This window comes from Lolium rigidum, chromosome 3 (genome assembly GCF_022539505.1).
Source record: "Lolium rigidum isolate FL_2022 chromosome 3, APGP_CSIRO_Lrig_0.1, whole genome shotgun sequence".
Taxonomy (NCBI): domain Eukaryota; kingdom Viridiplantae; phylum Streptophyta; class Magnoliopsida; order Poales; family Poaceae; genus Lolium; species Lolium rigidum.
The window spans coordinates 277076581-277094326 of NC_061510.1; the positions used below are offsets into that span (position 1 = coordinate 277076581).

The 17746-nt window shown below is 45.1% G+C and overlaps 1 pseudogene; it reads right to left on the bottom strand.

Moving 5' to 3' along the window:
* Positions 1-3590: 3590 nt before the first annotated feature.
* Positions 3591-4833, bottom strand: LOC124699551 (annotated as a pseudogene).
* Between the last annotated feature and the right edge of the window lie 12913 nt (positions 4834-17746).

The window sequence follows — 17746 nt, forward strand, 5'->3', positions numbered from 1 at the left end:
AGATGACAGAGCGGCAGTAGCAGATAGAAACAACGCATGGCAACATCAAAAAATTCAGAGCAAAGAAAATTATACTCCACAGCCTCCTACTTAACCTGCACATACAGAGTTTGGGTCTACTCTAACATGGCATACCCAAAAAAATTGCAGGCAAAAGGCTCAAGATCGTCTTGTCCTCCGCCGCATCCGTCCTAGTGACAAGAACATAGTAAGCAATTAATTTTACGGAAAAACTTAACAGATCAAATCCAATAAATCATATAAATGATTGATAATGACGGCACACATTCTTCCGGATTGTCTCCTCTTCCGTCACAAAGATGGTAGGCACTATCTAGAAAACATGACGCAAAAAATCTGACTTGAACCACATTTTCAGTTAGTTCTAGCTGGTGCGAACTGATTTGTGCATTTAACATAGCATTTTTTTTTTTTTACCGGGGCTTCTACATCAAGGCTTGTGATCTGTTAATGCATGTAGAGAGGCAGGCACATTCAGAACACGACACTTCTTTTGGCAGCGTTTACCTTGGACCCAGAGCCTTGCGAGCGCCGTCCGGCACACCTCAGCCGTTTCTTTTCTCTCAAGGTGAGAGGTGCTGTGCTCCGATTCCTTTCAATATCTGGCAGTCTCGTTTCTTAGCGGCAGGACTTTTCGTTGTGCACATCATGTCAACCCTCTCACTCGCCGTACTTATAGCTCCCTTAATTTCTTTCGGATCATGGTGCTGCTTGCAGGCGGCTTGTAGATATGCTGTAACTTTACGTATATAAACTGGTGAGAGTCCATGTAAACAAACGAGGTGGGACTAATCTACAGTGATCGCCCAGGTTTCTGAACGTGCTGGTGAACTGGGTCGTCCCTCGCGCAGGTCGATGGCTCGTTTGGCCGTTCTATACATGATCCGGCCCACACGACGGACACGTCGGAATAAGAAGCCCACATAAAACGAGCGATCGGCCAGCAACACACGATCTGGCAAACTGTTTTCTCATCTACACGCGGTGGCAATCCTTGTAATTCAACTGAAAATCGAGGGCAGTTTTAAAACGGACGAAAATCTGGGGAGAAACCTTACTTCCTTTATTAGTAGGTAAAGATTTAGATGTTCCATTGAATCTCATTTATTTGCTATTAATCATGTAAGGTTGAACATCCTTTGTGTCGTACTTTTGAGTTATAGGAACTTTTTGGACTACAATTATCTCTGAGAAAACCCCGAGTTCCTATTTTTTCTATGGGGAGGATACCCAGCACCGAAACTCAATGAGGGTCCTGAAGCGTAGTCCCTACCCTTGTTATGGGACCCACATTCTACCAAATCTTCGACAGCCACCACCATTTGGCCAATGACTACGTCTTAACCTTAAACTCCATATATACCCTTTTGGTTTTTTGTATCACCACACAAAGCCCGCGAGAGAACGAAGAGAAAGTACAGGCTATGCAGGCCACCAGCAAAAGATAATTTGATAGGGAACCACCGATAGAATCGCCTATGGTTGCATATTCTTCTTTGTTGATCTCCATCATGAAGGGGCATAGTTTAACCCGTAGACCATCGATTTATGGAAGCTGCAGGTTGATCATATCCCTCTAGGTACTACTAATGTTTAGAAGAAATGAGCTATCGTACATGATTACATCATTGATTATGTAGTATTGATGATTGGTGCTTGTCTTAGGAGATGATCTATTGAGATGCAATCTTGATTTTTGTTTCTATTTGATATATTATAGTTGTTCTCCGTTCTTGATGTTAGAATTATCCACGTAGTCGATATAACATTAGAGGGAATGGTGTGCATTAGTTGGAGTGGATCTTGTAGTGCCATTACCTAAGTCAAAAAAAATAGTTGACGCAAAGACATGTTCGTAACCTTCTTTATACACCCCACTAGGGATTAAAAATAAGGAAATAGTAAACACATGTACTTACTGTGGAGCGCAATGGCAGTCGAGGAGGACAACGTACTCGTCCTCCTCGAACTCTTCTTCCTCAGGACCGGCCCGATCTACGCCGTCCTCGTCGTACCGCTCGGCGCCCTACACCGTCCCTAATCGCGTGACGGAGGAGTCGGCGACGCCCGTCAAACCGAGGCGCGGCAGCAGCGGCAGCCCGGCGCCAGCAAGAGAGGCGGGCGGCGCCCTCCTCATCCCGAGCCGGAGGTGAAGGAGGAGCCGGAGGAAGCGCCGCAGGCGGCGCCGCCGGCGGAGTACGAGCGGCAGCAGCGCCTCATCGCCAGCAGCCGACGACCCCGAGGACTGCCTAGGGCCGCGAGCGGCGTACTTGGCGTTGCTCAACGACAAGGATGCCCGGAGGGGCGACCTCGAGACGGCGCTTCGCCTTGTCCATCCGCGACTCCGACAAGCCGCTCGTGGACCTCACCGACGACGGCGAGGCAGGGCCAAGCGACCCGGTGAAGGACGAGCCCGTCGATGCGTCAGCGGTGAGGTCGTCACCGACGACATGTACATCTTCCATCGCACTACGACACCTCCGGCCGCCGCAAGTACTTCTAGATTAGGTTTAGTTTAAATTTAGTCGAATCTCGTTCGAATCTATGTAATATATGCCAAGTTTGGATGAATTTAATCGAATCTTGCTTAAGTTCAAAATTTCCAAAATTTTATTTGGGGGACGCGACTGGGGAGTGACGTCCCCCAAACGCGGCACAAACAAAACACGTCCCCCAAACGCTCAATCGGACGCCGTTTGGGGGACGGTTTGGGGGACGCGACTGGAGATGCTCTTAGCCACTAACATGAGCATTGGTAGGAGCTTACGTGAAGGAGAACCGAGTTGCAGCGAACGAGTGCTCAATGGTCTATTAGCCAAGGATTTGTGTGTTTTCCCTCCTATTATAGAAAATGAATTCAGTTTTACATGCCAAACAAATTTAGTGCAAGCCTAGCTACCTTGGTTGCAAGTAGAGGATGTGAAAAAATCGTAGCAGATTGCTCTGCATATCCAGCAGATAATCCTTATTTCCACATTGCTTAGCCTATATATGCTTTCAAGCACGTGCCAATTAATTTATGTAGCGGCCATGTGGCTTTCCAGGTTATTTGGTTGGTGTGCTCCCAACTTTAAAAATGACAATATAAGAAAGTCCATTAGACAAAAATAATAAATATCATTAGTTTTTTCCTTAAAAATATATTATTTTACCTAAAACATCAAGTAGCTTGCAATGCAGGAGGTAATTAGAGTAAAAAATATATTAGCACAGGATAAAAAATATAATGCCCTCAAATTTCCGAGGGCTGCCATGTTAGTTAATTGTAGCGTGTTATATCGTAGAAGTACATAGCATGCACTGCAAGTCTCAGCATCAAACAAAGCCCAAATGGAGAACACAAACATAATACATACACAAACACACCAACCATATCAATAATACTTTCGGACGAAAATACATAATACAATATAATAACCATGCTTAAAACACTTCCCTGCTGAGCCATGGCAATTTCCTTACGAATATAGGGTATTATACTCCCTTTATTCCCTTTATCAAGCACACCATATCCATATGAACTTCAGACCCGCATGTGCTTTGTAAGCACACACTTTGGGTATGACGTTTTTAGGAAACCTTTCACTTGTAGACTTCGAAGACAGCTCGTGCTCCTAATTTCTTGACAATTTTATAGTCAGTGAACCCCGCTTTCACGAAGAGCTCACGCCAGTCATTTTCGTTACGCTGACGGCCTCTTGTGTACACAAGCATGGCCAAGTCCATCAGAAGCTGGGCCTCAAACATTATTGGTCCGAGAGAAGGTTCAACCACAATGTCTATGATGATCAACTTCCCTCCCTCCTCACGTGAAGGAATGGCACTCCTACACTGAGACAAGATCTTGATGCAATCCTCGTCGCTCCAGTGATGCAGCACAAGCTACACACAAAAAATGAGAACAATTAATTATCTTCTGAATTTTGCAATTTAATGCATTTTTTGGGTAATAATCAGACATGGTAATATATAGTTCCCATTGGTCTACAATGTATATGCCATACCTTGAGCATCACGGCCTGAGACTTTGGGACGGTGTGGAACAAGTCACCAGCAACATAGTTGACGACGCCATCCGACTGAACTTTGTCGATCACCTTGGGAAGGTCCAGCACGGTGCACTTGACGTGCGGATGGGCCTTGGTGATGGCCCTCGCCGTCGTCCCATCGCCGCCGCAACAGTCGGTGAGAGACTCAAGCCCGTTGAAGAGGCCATGGCACTCTCGCATGATCGCGCCGATCCCCAGGTTGTCGTGGGCGGCCAAAGCTTCATTGACTAGAGCGTCGAGATCCTTGTCTAGGAGCGCCGTGCTCTCGCTCTAAGAGCGCCGCGCCGTGCACGTCCTCGAACGGCGATGGCACCGGCCCCACGACCTCTTTCTTGAACCAGTTGGCTAGCCCCAGCGCGGCCTCAGTGTAGTGCGGCGATGTCACGGCCAGAACGAAGGATGTCTGGATGTGGTGATCGTCGGCGACGACGCCATCAACTAGGATCTGGGACAGTGGGTTCAGGCGGAAGAGCTCCACCTCGGAGTCGTTACCGCCGGCTGCAAATACACCTGAGGTGACCAGCACACGCATTAGGCGGCCGAGGAATGGTTGTTTACTTGGGGGCAGGGACAACGCAGTCAGCAGGTCGGGCAGCGAGGTGACCCCGCCAAGGTTGTGGATGGCAGTTGGGATGCCGAGCTGGACGGCGCAGCGGAGCCCCATGGACGCGAGGTAGTAGAGGCTGTGTCGCCACAGGTCAGCCTGTGCCTGCAGCAGCTCAGCATCCGTGGGAACCTCGATAGTCGGGGCCTGGGGGGCCATTGCTCTCTTCTCTAGTATCTCTCTCGGCTATGGATGCTCTCTTTTTGGCGCTGATCAGCTTGTGACTGATCTATGTGCTGCATTCGAGGGTTTAAATAGAGTGCTCAGCGGAGTAGTATTGTTTATTAACTTGGTGTTCAGCAGCTATATACTTAATTAATGTCTCGTGGAAGGCGAGGTAGTTAAACAAATTGTCAGTGAATGGATTGTGTAGCATCTTTCTCGTGGAAGGCGAGGTACTTAAACAAATTGTCAGTGTTTGGAAGAGCAAGTACTATAAGTGCTAGTATCATATTACCTCCGTTTTAAGGAATAAGACGCACGTATTTCAAAACGAACTTTGATCATAAAAATTGAGCAACAAAATCTTGAAAACACTTTATATTATATGTAATAGGAAAATTGCCCGTGCGTTGCACCGGGATACATTTTAAAAATGTTTTACAAAACTTGCAAATAAGAAAACATGAAATGATTATGCGTAATTTTACCTTCTCAAAACATTCTAGGTTACGCTCTTCTTTTGTTGTGTTGTTTTGTCGAAGATCGCCTCTTGATTTGTATACTGATTTACACCGAGCTTCTAGATGGGGAGGTTCTTCCAATTGTATTGGGGCCCCCTCTATAATTTGTTTCATATTAATGTTTTTGCATAGTTTGTCAAACTTGTCACTACCAACTTGACGAATTCAACCACTTTATCCAAGATGAGCTCACTAACATCAATGTGCTAGCTACTATCATTTTATCTAAACTCTTACATTAACCATGCTCCGAGAAATTGCTTATATTGTTGGTATTTTCACTGCCTTCTATGGGTCATCATGCCTCTGCCATCATCAATGCAATATTCTACATTGAATCAGCCTTCTTTTCAAAATGGTAATCAGCCTTTTTTTTTTTGGGTATTTTTGTCCTCTCACTTCCGTTTCCGTGCTAGCTCATCGAAATCCGTCATTTCTTCAGCGCAGCCAGCAGTGCTGGCCATCGAAACTCTCCAGCAGCATACTGTTATAAAAACTGCATGGCTAAATAAGTCTGTACTCCATATTACCTCTAAGACACTGTACTCGATGGCTAATTGAAAAAGAAAAAATACGGAGTCGATTATACATCAAAGATAAACCAACAAATATATATATGGCACCAACAACAATAAAAATCCTGAAGAGGAATTTGGGTTGAATTAAATTCAATAGGACTTTGAGGTCAGACTGCTCTCACTATTTCACTGATGTGTTCCTCTGTCTGCTTTTCCGGCTGCTTCTCCGACTTAGCCATGACCGTCGTACAAAGTATCGTTGAGCTTTGGGGTCCTGCTGGGCTGAACAACCCTGGAGATCTTAGAGCAATATGTAGAGAAAACTAATTCAAGGCTCGAGTTGTGTCCAGCTAGAAGAATTTGGAGTCTCACAGATGTTGGCACCCTTCTGAATCTTGATATATATGACTAACTCTTAATTCGAAGAGATAACTTAGGCCCACTTCATTAGACGATATGATTACTTGAAATTGAGGATAGATTTACTGGGGCGCATGGCCAATGCTGATATGCAAACGAATCTACATAAGGTAGGCTATAGTGCTACATCAATCGCAGCGGACATGGTGTTCAGAATCTTCAGTGGCGTGTTCCTCAGAAACCCGCGGCTCCCCATCTTTCTTTGCGTCATAGCTGCACCCACGCGCACGGATCCATCAATTGCCCGAAAAATAGTCGCCTAAATCAACGCTCGCCGGATGCGCTATACCTAGCGAGTGTGGTCCTAAGTGCGCTAGCGATCATGCAGATTAGCGTGCCGTCGATCAGGAACATCAGCACCGCGTCTCTGAACTGGCTTGAAGTTGAATACGGTGGAAACTGGTTCGGAAGTTGAATACGATGGGTACCTCCGCGTCGCCGCTCGTGGACGCCTCCGAGCTGAATCCCTGGGCGCCGCCCGTCCGTGTAGGATCTATTTGATGGAGATGGGTGGGTCCCTCAGCGGGTCCAGCCGGCCCGTCCTGCAGAGGACAAATTTCGATTTCGATCATATCGCGCAGGACGATCGAATTCCGATCAAATCACCCAGGACGAATTCCGATCACAATCCAGACAAAGGAAGGAAGAAGTAGAACAAAGAGATAGATCGACGGTCGGGTGGTTATATAAAGGAGAGATGGCTAAGATCAATCTACCACCTGGATTAAATTTGTGTTGACGATGGTTACGGCACACGTGCCTGGGCCGGGCTCTCGGTGCACGTGTGACCGGGTGGCATGGGTTGCTAATTGGGCCATGCAAGACGTACGCGTTGAGGCTACCGCCTTGTATACGGATCGTACGTGGCAGATAAGATCGGTCGTATCTTAAACGGATTCTAACTCGACGGACGAAACGAGAATTAGCGGCGGACAAAAACGGACGAAGTCAACCGGACGAAAACGGACCAAACCAACCTTAGCTCCTTTATTATTAGGTATAGACTAGCAACAAATGCCCGTGCGTTGCATCGGGACTAAAATAAATCAAACATGCTAGGGTTGAAGTATACATCAATTTTGATTGTATCATTATTTTAGAAGTATGTTGCTTTCACCAAAATTTCAATTATCTCAGATATGCCACTACATAACAATCCAAAAAAAAGTCTATGCCTAATATTAGTAGGATAAACCCTTCTCCTTGTATTTATCTGGTTGCTCTGGTGTAATAGAAAAATCATCACATTTATATTAATCATAGAAAAAGGAATGAATTTATACACTGTTTGGCATTATCGCCCATGATAAAATTAAGTGCAAGACGATGCATAGTGCTCGGTGAATGTACTCGGGAATATTTGTCAATGAAGTATATTCTTTCCACCCTTCTTATAGAAATCTTACGTTTCGTTCCAATTTTTTTTTTTAAAAAGCTAGTTTAGTTCCCCGTAAAAAAAGCTTTTTTCGTTTTCTAAAAAAACTCACATTTTAGGATGGAGGTTGTAATATTTTCCATGATTATTAACGAAGTGAAACATCAAACATGCAAAGAAATTTAGGACCAGTACTTCCCAACCATTCCAGTAGGTGAGCCCTCTCAGGATAATTCATTTTCTTCAGCTCAGTATTTTTAGCTTGTTTTTAACTCACTATGTCCATGTAGTTATCCTTCTGAACTTTGACAGTGACGCCCTCTTCAGATATTTTTTACTCTCCAAGTCTCCATCTCTGCATTATCTTGTACAATTCATCTATTTTGCATTGAACATATCCCGAGACCCGAGCTCCTCTTTTCCACTCAATTTTTTTTATTTCGTCTTCAAAATCAGTACTAATAAATCTCCAAATCCAAAACCCAATCCAATCAATTCCTCAGCCACATTTGCTTGTATTTTTCTATCACTTGGAGTTTCAGACTCAACGGAGGCCACGAGGAAGCAGCAAGACGCCATGTGCAATGACCAGACGGTTTGCATATTTTCGGTCTCAAAATCACCTGTCAGTGCCCACGCTAAACGCAATTGTGCCCGCCTGCGCCCTGGCTTGCTTGGCCTCCGTCCAGCCTCCAGCAGGGATTGGCTCCAGAGGATGGAGTTGGGTGGGCGGCGGGACGGGGACAGTAGCGAGATGGGAGAGGGATTCGGTCCAGAGCTGCTGGGCAGGGGAATGCCTGACGGCCAACAAGAAGAGATGAGCGCGGCCGAGAACAGGTGGACAGGGGAGCGGCGGCTCCAGCTGGTCTGTTCGCATGAAAAATCGTCCGCTCGCGTGCACGAGAGCTGCAGCCGCGCTCGCGCCCTTCAGTAGCAGACTCGTGCAGGGTGGGGGCTGCTGCTCCTGTTCCCGTCGCCGGCGCGTGCTGTGCGGGAGGCGGTCGACCGCCCGCTGGTCGTCCTCCTTGCCCAGCTGGGGCGGCGTCCCTGACCGGGACGATCCTCGCCGGAAGAGTGGGAGGCCAGGGAAGGCGCGCTCGCGGCGGCGCAGGAGTGTGAACCGTTTCTCCTCCACCACGGCTTTCCACGCGAGTCCTCCCGCTCGTGCGCCACTGGTCTGGCCCTCTCGCTGCCTCTGTGGACCGCCTATGACCAATTCGCCGCCGCCGAACTCATGGCGTGAGTTATCAGGTGGGGATTGGGTAACCCGGGTTGTCGTCTTCGAGGGAGGTCTCGATTGGGTGGAGTCAGGAACGGAACAGATGAACAGAAACAAACCGGTAAGGTGGCAGTTTTGCGACAGACCAAATTTTGCAGCGAACCGTTTTCTTTCGATGACTTAAGCGGTGGCAGCAACCGTAATTTTCACAGAAAGTTAGGGGCAATAAAAAACGGACGAAAAAATTGGGGAGAAACCTTCCTTCCTTTATTAGTAGGTAAAGATTAGTATCACTGGATTCGTATTGAAAACACTTTTTAATGATACTAATTTCATACAAATAATCTTTATCTATTTAAAATAATTTTTGGTTAAACAAAAAGTACGTAAAACGAGGGCGTCTTATTCCTTCAAACGGAGGTAGTAGGTAGTATCATGCATACTAGCCCACAAAAATGATGATGTGCCATGCAATTAAGGAGGAGAGATAGAATTAGACTAGTCACAATGCATAGTATCATATAGAAGTATCATGCGTATGATACTACTACATGTTACTATCTCCACAATGCATGGTATCATATACTAGTATCATAGTCTTCATATATTAATTGTTTTGTAGAATCCTCAATGCAAATATGTGTACAAGATTTACTTGACATTATTTTTTCTAGTATTATGTGCTATGATACGGTATCTACCTATGATACTAGTACACTCTCTCTCATCCTTAATTGCACTACCACATCAGCATTTTGCATGCATGGAATGCATGATACTACCTATGATACTCCCATTGTGGGTAGTCTTAGAGTAACATAGGTGGATACTGTATCATAGGCTCATAGCGCACGTTACGAGAAAAGTAAATGCCAAATTGATCTTATACGTAGATTTACATTGAAATTCTACAAAATAATAAATTTAGAAGTTTACGATACTACTCTATAATACCGCCCACTATAGAGATAGTATCATAGACAAGTATCATATGGATGATACTAGTATAGTATGATACTATGCACTATGAGTAGCCTTAAATCCTTGTTAGGCTATAAAGATTAAAATAGTATATTATTTCTTAGTTGGAGGAGAGAGATGAGGAGAGAGAAGGAGAGTGGACTCTTATGCAATAGCCAGCTCTAGCACGTGCACCTAGACATTTTGTGAGAGTGAAAGATAGATCATAAATTACTACTGTACATTTTTATAGCTTATTATTGCATATGTTGACTCTAAGTTGGCTTCGTGCGGCAGTACATGGCACCATCCCGCAGTTAGAGGCGGTGGTGGGCTACCTCGGGAGTTCCGACTGTTGGAGATATGCCCAAGAGGCAATAATAAAGTGGTTATTATAATATCTTTATGTTTATGATAAATGTTTGCATACCATACTATAATTGTATTAACCGAAACATTGATACATGTGTGTTATGTAAACAACAAGGAGTCCCTAGTAAGCCTCTTGTATAACTAGCTTGTTGATTAATGGATGATCATGGTTTCGTGATCATGAACATTGGATGTTATTAATAACAAGATTATGTCATTGGTTGAATGATATAATGGACACACACCCAAATGAGCGTAGCATAAGATCAAGTCATTAAGTTCAATTTGCTATAAGCTTTCAATACATAGTTGCCTTAGTCCTTCGACCATGAGATCATGTAAATCACTTACACCGGAAGGGTACTTTGATTACATCAAACGCCATTGCGTAAATGGGTGGTTATAAAGATGAGATTAAGTATTTGGAAAGTGTGAGTTGAGGCATATGGATCAATAGTGGGATTTGTCCATCCTGATGACGGATAGATATACTCGGGCCCTCTCGGTGGAATGTCATCTAATTAGCTTGCAAGCATATGAATAGTTCATAAGAGATTACATACCACGGTACGAGTAAAGAGTACTTGTCGGTAACGAGGTTGAACAAGGTATGGAGATACCGATGATCAAACCTCGGACAAGTAAAATATCGTGTGACAAAGGGAATTGGCATCGTATGTAAATGGTTCAATCGATCACTAAAGTCGTCGTTGAATATGTGGGAACCATTATGGATCTCCAGATCCCGCTATTGGTTATTGCTCGGAGAGGAGTCTCGACCATGTCTGCATAGTTCGCGAACCGTAGGGTGACGCGCTTAAGGTTCGATGTCGCATAAGTAGATTTGAATATGGTATGGAGACGAAGTTTGTTCGGAGTCTCGGATGTGATCCAGGATGTCACGAGGAGGTCCGGAATAGTCCGGAGAATAAGATTCATATAAGGGAAGTTGATTTCTGGGTTTCGGAAATGTTCGGGATTTTTTCGGTGTTTGACTGGAAGGTTCTAGAAGGTTTCGGAGGGGTCCACCATGGGGCCCACGACCTAGGAGGCCTAGCATGGGCCGAGGGGATGCTCCCTGGCCTAATGGGCCAGGGGCACATGCCCCCCAAGGCCCGGGCCGGCCAACCCCCTAGGGTTTCCACGGGGGATCAACTTGGGGGAGGGAAAGCCCTCTCCCCCTTTGGCCGCCGCCCCTAACCCTAGATTGGAAGGGGGCCACCCGGCCGGCTGGCCCCCTATATAAATAGGGGAGGGGTGGCCGGCCACCACCCCCCATCATTGCCTCCTCCTCTGGCCGCCTCTCCCTCCACCATACGCTGCTCCGGCTTAGGCGAAGCCCTGCAGTTTTCTTCCTCCACTACCACCACCACGCCGTCCTGCTGCTGGAACTTGGAGGAGATCTACCACACCTCCGCTGCCCGCTGGAACGGGAGAGGAAGGAGTTTCATCGATGCCGTACGCGCGACCGAGTACGGAAGTGCTGCCGGATTGCAGCACCGGGGACGATCGTCTACACCAACAACGAGATTAATCTCGTAGGCTTTGGAATCTTCGAGGGTTAGTCTCATCTCAATCTCGTTGCTTCGATCTTGTAGATTAGATCTTGGGTGTTCCATAGATTAGATCTGTTGGTTTTATTCGTCTTGCGGTAGGAAATTTTTGTTTTCTATGCAACGAACCCCATCGGTGGTATCGAGCCATGTCTATGCATAGATGCGTTGCACGAGTAGAACACAATGGTTTTGTGGGCGGTGATGCTTTTGTTGCTTTAGTTTGTGTACTTTGCTTCTTGCGGGATGGTGGGATGAAGCGACCCGGGCTAACTTTACATGACCGCGTCTCATGAGACTTGCTCCACGCTTGACATGCAACTTGTATTGCATAAGTGGCTTTGCGGGTGTCTGTCTCTCCCACCATAGTGAAGATTGCAATTTGCACTTCTATTGTCAACACTAGTATCACCGTTGTGGTTCATGTTCATAGGTAGATTGGATCTTACTCGAAAACTCTAAACCACGTAAAAAATGCAAACCAAATTAGAGGCGTCTAACTTGTTCTTGCAGGGTTTGGTGATGTGATATGGCCATAATGTGATGATGATTATATTTGATGTATGAGATGTTCATTGTTGTATTATGGCAACCGGCAGGAGCCTAATGGTTGTCTTTAATTTTTGTTAAAGACATGCGTGTCTAATCATCATGTAATAGCTTTATTTCAAGTAGTTGTTATAGTAGCTATAAGTGATGGACAACCATGAAGCGGCACCACTGACCTTGACGCCAAGCTGGTGATGATGGAGATCATGTCCGTGCTTTGAAGATGGAGATCAAAAGCACAAGAAGAAAGGCCATGTCATATCACACATTATGAATTGCATGTGATGTTAATCCTTTTATGCATCTTATTTTGCTTAGATCGCGACGGTAGCATTATAAGATGATCCCTCTCACTAAATATCAAGATAATAAAGTGTTCATCCTTAGTATGCACCGTTGCTAAGACTTGTCGTTCGAAGCATCTCGTGATGATCGGGTGTGATAGACTCTACATGTGCATACAACGGGTGCAAGCCAGTTTTGCACACGCGGATACTAAGGTTGCCTTGACGAGCCTAGCATGTACAGACATGGTCTCGGAACACGGGATACCGAAAGGTAGAGCATGAGTCATATGAATGATATGATGAACACCTTGAGTGTTCGCCTTTGAAGCTACATCTTTTCTCGTGAAGATCGGACTCGGTGTAGTGGATTTGGTTCGTGTAATCACTAAACAATGCGAGGGATGTTGTTTTAAGTGGGAGTTCACCTAGTTAATTTAAGAATTAAAATTGAACTCAATTTATGCGAAATTCAATTCGGCTCCCGGGTGCGTATGCTCCCTCTACCAAAAAAATGTATTTCAAAATGTCAAAAAATTTGGATACAAAATTCTACATGTAAATCTCCATAATGTATGTGCATTCGCTAAGTTTCACGAAAAACCAATATTTTTTGTGGTCTATGTAAAAAGGAGAAACTTTATCTTGTGAAAAGCATTATTTTTAGCACTGAATTTTGTCTTTTTTACACACGTCACATGATAAGTCGATTTTTTATGAAACGACTTTGTGAGCGCGTAGCACGTGAAGATGTACGTACAAATTTTTTGTTTCAATTTTTTTGAAATTTAAAATGTTCATAACATGCATTTCAAAATATAGGGAGCATATGCACCCATGTTCCAAAACACCACTCCCTCAATTTATCATAAACTTAGTCTAAACTCTTTGCAAATATGTTGTAGATCATGGAGTCCCCCTCCATCAATTTTAACCAGTTCCTAGAGAAAGAAAAGCTTAAGAGCAACGGTAGCAACTTCACCGACTGGTTCCGCCATATGAGGATTTTCCTCAGTGGTGGAAATCTGCAATATGTGCTCGAAGCACTGCTAGGTTCCCCACCACCTCATGTAGTATCTGAGGACGTAAAGAATGTTTGGGGACTCGGGTCATTTGGTACTCTCAAGTTCAGTGTGCCATCCTGTGCAGTCTGGAAGCCGATCTTCAAAAACGTTTTGAGCACCACGATCCGTATGAGCTGGTCAATGAGCTGAAAGCTATTTTTGAAACTCATGCGGCCGTGGAATGCTATGAAGCATCGAAACACTTCTTCAGCTGCATGATGGAAGAGGGCAGCTCCGTTAGTGAGCACATGCTCGCTATGTCCGGGCATGCGAAGAAACTCGGTGACTTGGGGATAGTGATTCCTAACAAGTCGGGGATTAATCGTGTCCTCAAATCATCGCCACCTAGTTACAAGAACTTTGTGATGAACTACAATATGCAGAACATGAACAAAGAGTTACCTGAACTCTTCTCCATGCTGAAATCTGCTGAGATTGAGATACAGAAAGAGCACCAAGTGTTGATGGTCAACAAGACCACCAGTTTCAAAAAACATGGCAAGCCTAACAACAAGGGCAACTTCAAGAAGGGCGGCAAGAAAGCTGTCGCGCCTCCTGAGAAGCCTAAGGCTGGCCCTAAGCCTGATACTGTGTGCTATTACTGCAAGGAGAAGGGGCACTGGAAGCGTAATTGCTCCAAATACTTGGCTGATCTGAAGAGCGGCCTTATCAAGAAGAAAGGTATATTTGATATACATGTTATTGATGTCTATCTTACTGGTTCTCGTAGTAGTGCCTGGGTATTTGATACTGGTTCGGTTGCTCACATTTGTAACTCGAAACAGGAACTGCGGAATAAACGAAGCCTGGCAAGGGACGAGGTGACGATTGATGTCTACGGGTGCTTCTATTCTTGTAGACAGTGTTGGGCCTCCAAGAGCAGAGGTTTGTAGAACGACAGCAAGTTTCCCTTAAGTGGATCACCCAAGGTTTATCGAACTCAGGGAGGAAGAGGTCAAAGATATCCCTCTCATGCAACCCTGCAACCACAAAGCAAGAAGTCTCTTGTGTCCCCAACTCACCTAATAGGTGCACTAGTTCGGCGAAGAGATAGTGAAATACAGGTGGTATGAATGAATATGAGTAGTAGTATCGGCACCAGAAAAGTGTTTGCTGGCGTGCAGTTGATGGTAGTAATATTGCAGGAAGTAAAGATGCAGTGAAACAGTAAACAAACAGCGATAGCAGTATTTAGGAACAAGGCCTAGGGATCATACTTTCACTAGTGGACACTCTCAACATTGATCACATAACAGAATAAATAGATAGATGCTAGACTCTACACTCTCTTGTTGGATGATGAACACCACTAACCGTGTAGGATTACACGAACCCTCAATGCCGGAGTTAACAAGCTCCACAATATTCAATGTTCATATTTAAATAACCTTAGAGTGCATGACAGATCAACATAACCAAACCAAGTACTAACATAGCATGCACACTTGTCACCTTCACACTACGAAAGGAGGCATAGATCACATCACTACCATCATAGCAATAGTTAACTTCATAATCTACAAGAGATCACAATCATAGCCCACGCCAAGTACTACACGATGCACACACTTGTCACCATTACACCGTGCAGGAGGAATAAACTACTTTAATAACATCACTAGAGTAGCACAGAGATAAATTGTGATACAAAACACATTGCAATCATAAAGGGATATAAATAAGCACTTCACTATGCCATTCATAACAGTGAATAAGTATTCTGTGAAATATAGCCTAAGAGACCCACACGGTGCACACACTGTCACCTTTACACACGTGGGACAAGGAGTCTCCGGAGATCACATAAGTAAAATCCACTTGACTAGCATAATGACATCTAGATTACAAGCATCATCATATGAATCTCAATCATGTAAGGCAGCTCATGAGATTATTGTATTGAAGTACATAGGAGAGAGATGAACCACATAGCTACCGGTACAGCCCTTAGCCTCGATGGAGAACTACTCCCTCCTCATGGGAGACATCATCGTTGATGAAGATGGCGGTGGTGTCGATGGAGGAGCCTTCCGGGGGCACTTCCCCGTCCCGGCGGCGTGCCGGAACAGAGACTCCTGTCCCCCAGATCTTGGCTTCGCGATGGCGGCGGCTCTGGAAGGTTTTGTCTGGTTTCGTCGAACGTCATAGGGTTTTCGCGACGGAGACCTTAAGTAGGCGGAAGGGCAGCTGATACGTCCAAAACGTATCTACTTTCCCGAACACTTTTGCTATTGTTTTGCCTCTAATTTGTGTATTTTGGATACAACTAACGCGGACTAACGCTGTTTTCAGCAGAACTGTTACGGTGTCTCGTTTTTGTGCGAGAAATCCAACTTTCGGGAAAAACCTCGGAATTTATGCAGAAGGCCCTATTTTCCCGAATGCGACGGAGCCAGAAGGACAAATCAAGTGGAGGCCCGAGGGCCCCACACCATAAGGCGGCGCGGCCTAGGGGGGGCCGCGCGGCCCTATGGTGTGGCCCCCTCGGCCGGCCTCCGATGCCCTCCTTCGGACTATATATTGCCTTCGACCTAAAAACGCACGGAGAGAAGTCGAAGTCGCCAGAAACCCTCCAGAACGCCGCCACATCGCGAAAATCCATCTCGGGAGCCAGAAGTCTCCGTTCTGGCACTCCGCCGGGACGGGGAATTGGAGGAGATCATCGCCATCATCACCACCGACGCCTCTCCATCGACCAGCCATGTTTCGCCCATCCATGTGTGAGTAATTCCCCCGCTATAGGCCGAAGGGGATGGTAGGGATTGGATGAGATTGGTCATGTAATAGCATAAGATTGTTAGGGCATAGTGCCTAGTGTCCGTAATTGGTACTTTGATGATATTGTTGCAACTTGTTATGCTTAATGCTTGTCACTAGGGCCCGAGTGCCATGATCTCAGATCTGAACATGTTATTGTTTCATCATGATATTCATTGTTTATGGTCTTACTCGCAAGTTGTATACACATGTCGCTTGTCCGGAACCAATGGCCCCGAAGTGAGCAAATCGGGACAACCGGAGGGGATGGTAGTGACGTGAGGATCACATGTGTTCACGGAGTGTTAATGCTTTGCTCCGTACTCTATTAAAGGGAGTACCTTAATATCCAGTAGTTTCCCTTGAGGCCCGGTCGCCACCGGCCGGTAGGACAAAAGATGTTGTGCAAGTTTCTCATTGCGAGCACGTACGACTATAATTGGAACACATGCCTATTGATTGCTTTGTACTTGGACACCGTTTTATTATTATCTCGCAAATGCCACTGCTATGATTGTTACATGAGTTTCTCTCATCCATGCAACGCCCGTCATCCGTCCCCGTGCCTACAGTATTTTAATCCTCGCTGTTTACTAAAATCACTACTCGCTCTCTTTGTTACTCTGCTCGTTGTTGTTTCACTACTGCTATCGCTATAAAACTCGTTACTATCGATAAACTCTTGCGAGCAAGTCTCGTTTCTAGTGCAAGCTGAATTGACAACTCCGCTGTTAAGGCTTCCAAGTGTTCTTTGTCTCCCCTTGTGTCGAATCAATAAATTGGGTTATACTACCCTCAAAGACTGCTGCGATCCCCTATACTTGTGGGTCATCAAGACTATTTTCTGGCGCCGTTGCCAGGGAGCATAGCTTTATTTGGAAGTTCACTTGGATTGATATTGTTCGCTGCAAATTCTCCATCATGGGTAAACCTCGCGATACTAAGGTCGCCATATTACCATCCACTACAAGAAAAGGTACAACTCTGAGTACCTCTGCTGCTCTTGATTCACCATCTGTGATAAGTAAACTTGTTCCACCACCACAAGCTTCAAATGCTGGTACTTCTGTTGAATATGAAAATTCCTCTTATAATTGTGATGATGCTTCTACTGTGCTTGATAATGATGGTTTGTTAGGATCTTTTCTAGATGCTACAATTGCTAGGTCTAGACAAATTGAAAATACTGAAACTCCTAATGAAAATGTTGTTACACCTGTTAATTCACCTGAGTCTGTTGAATACTCTAGTGATGATCTTGATGAAGATTATGTGGAACTTGATGATGATTTTATTGAAAAATGCAATGCTACTACTG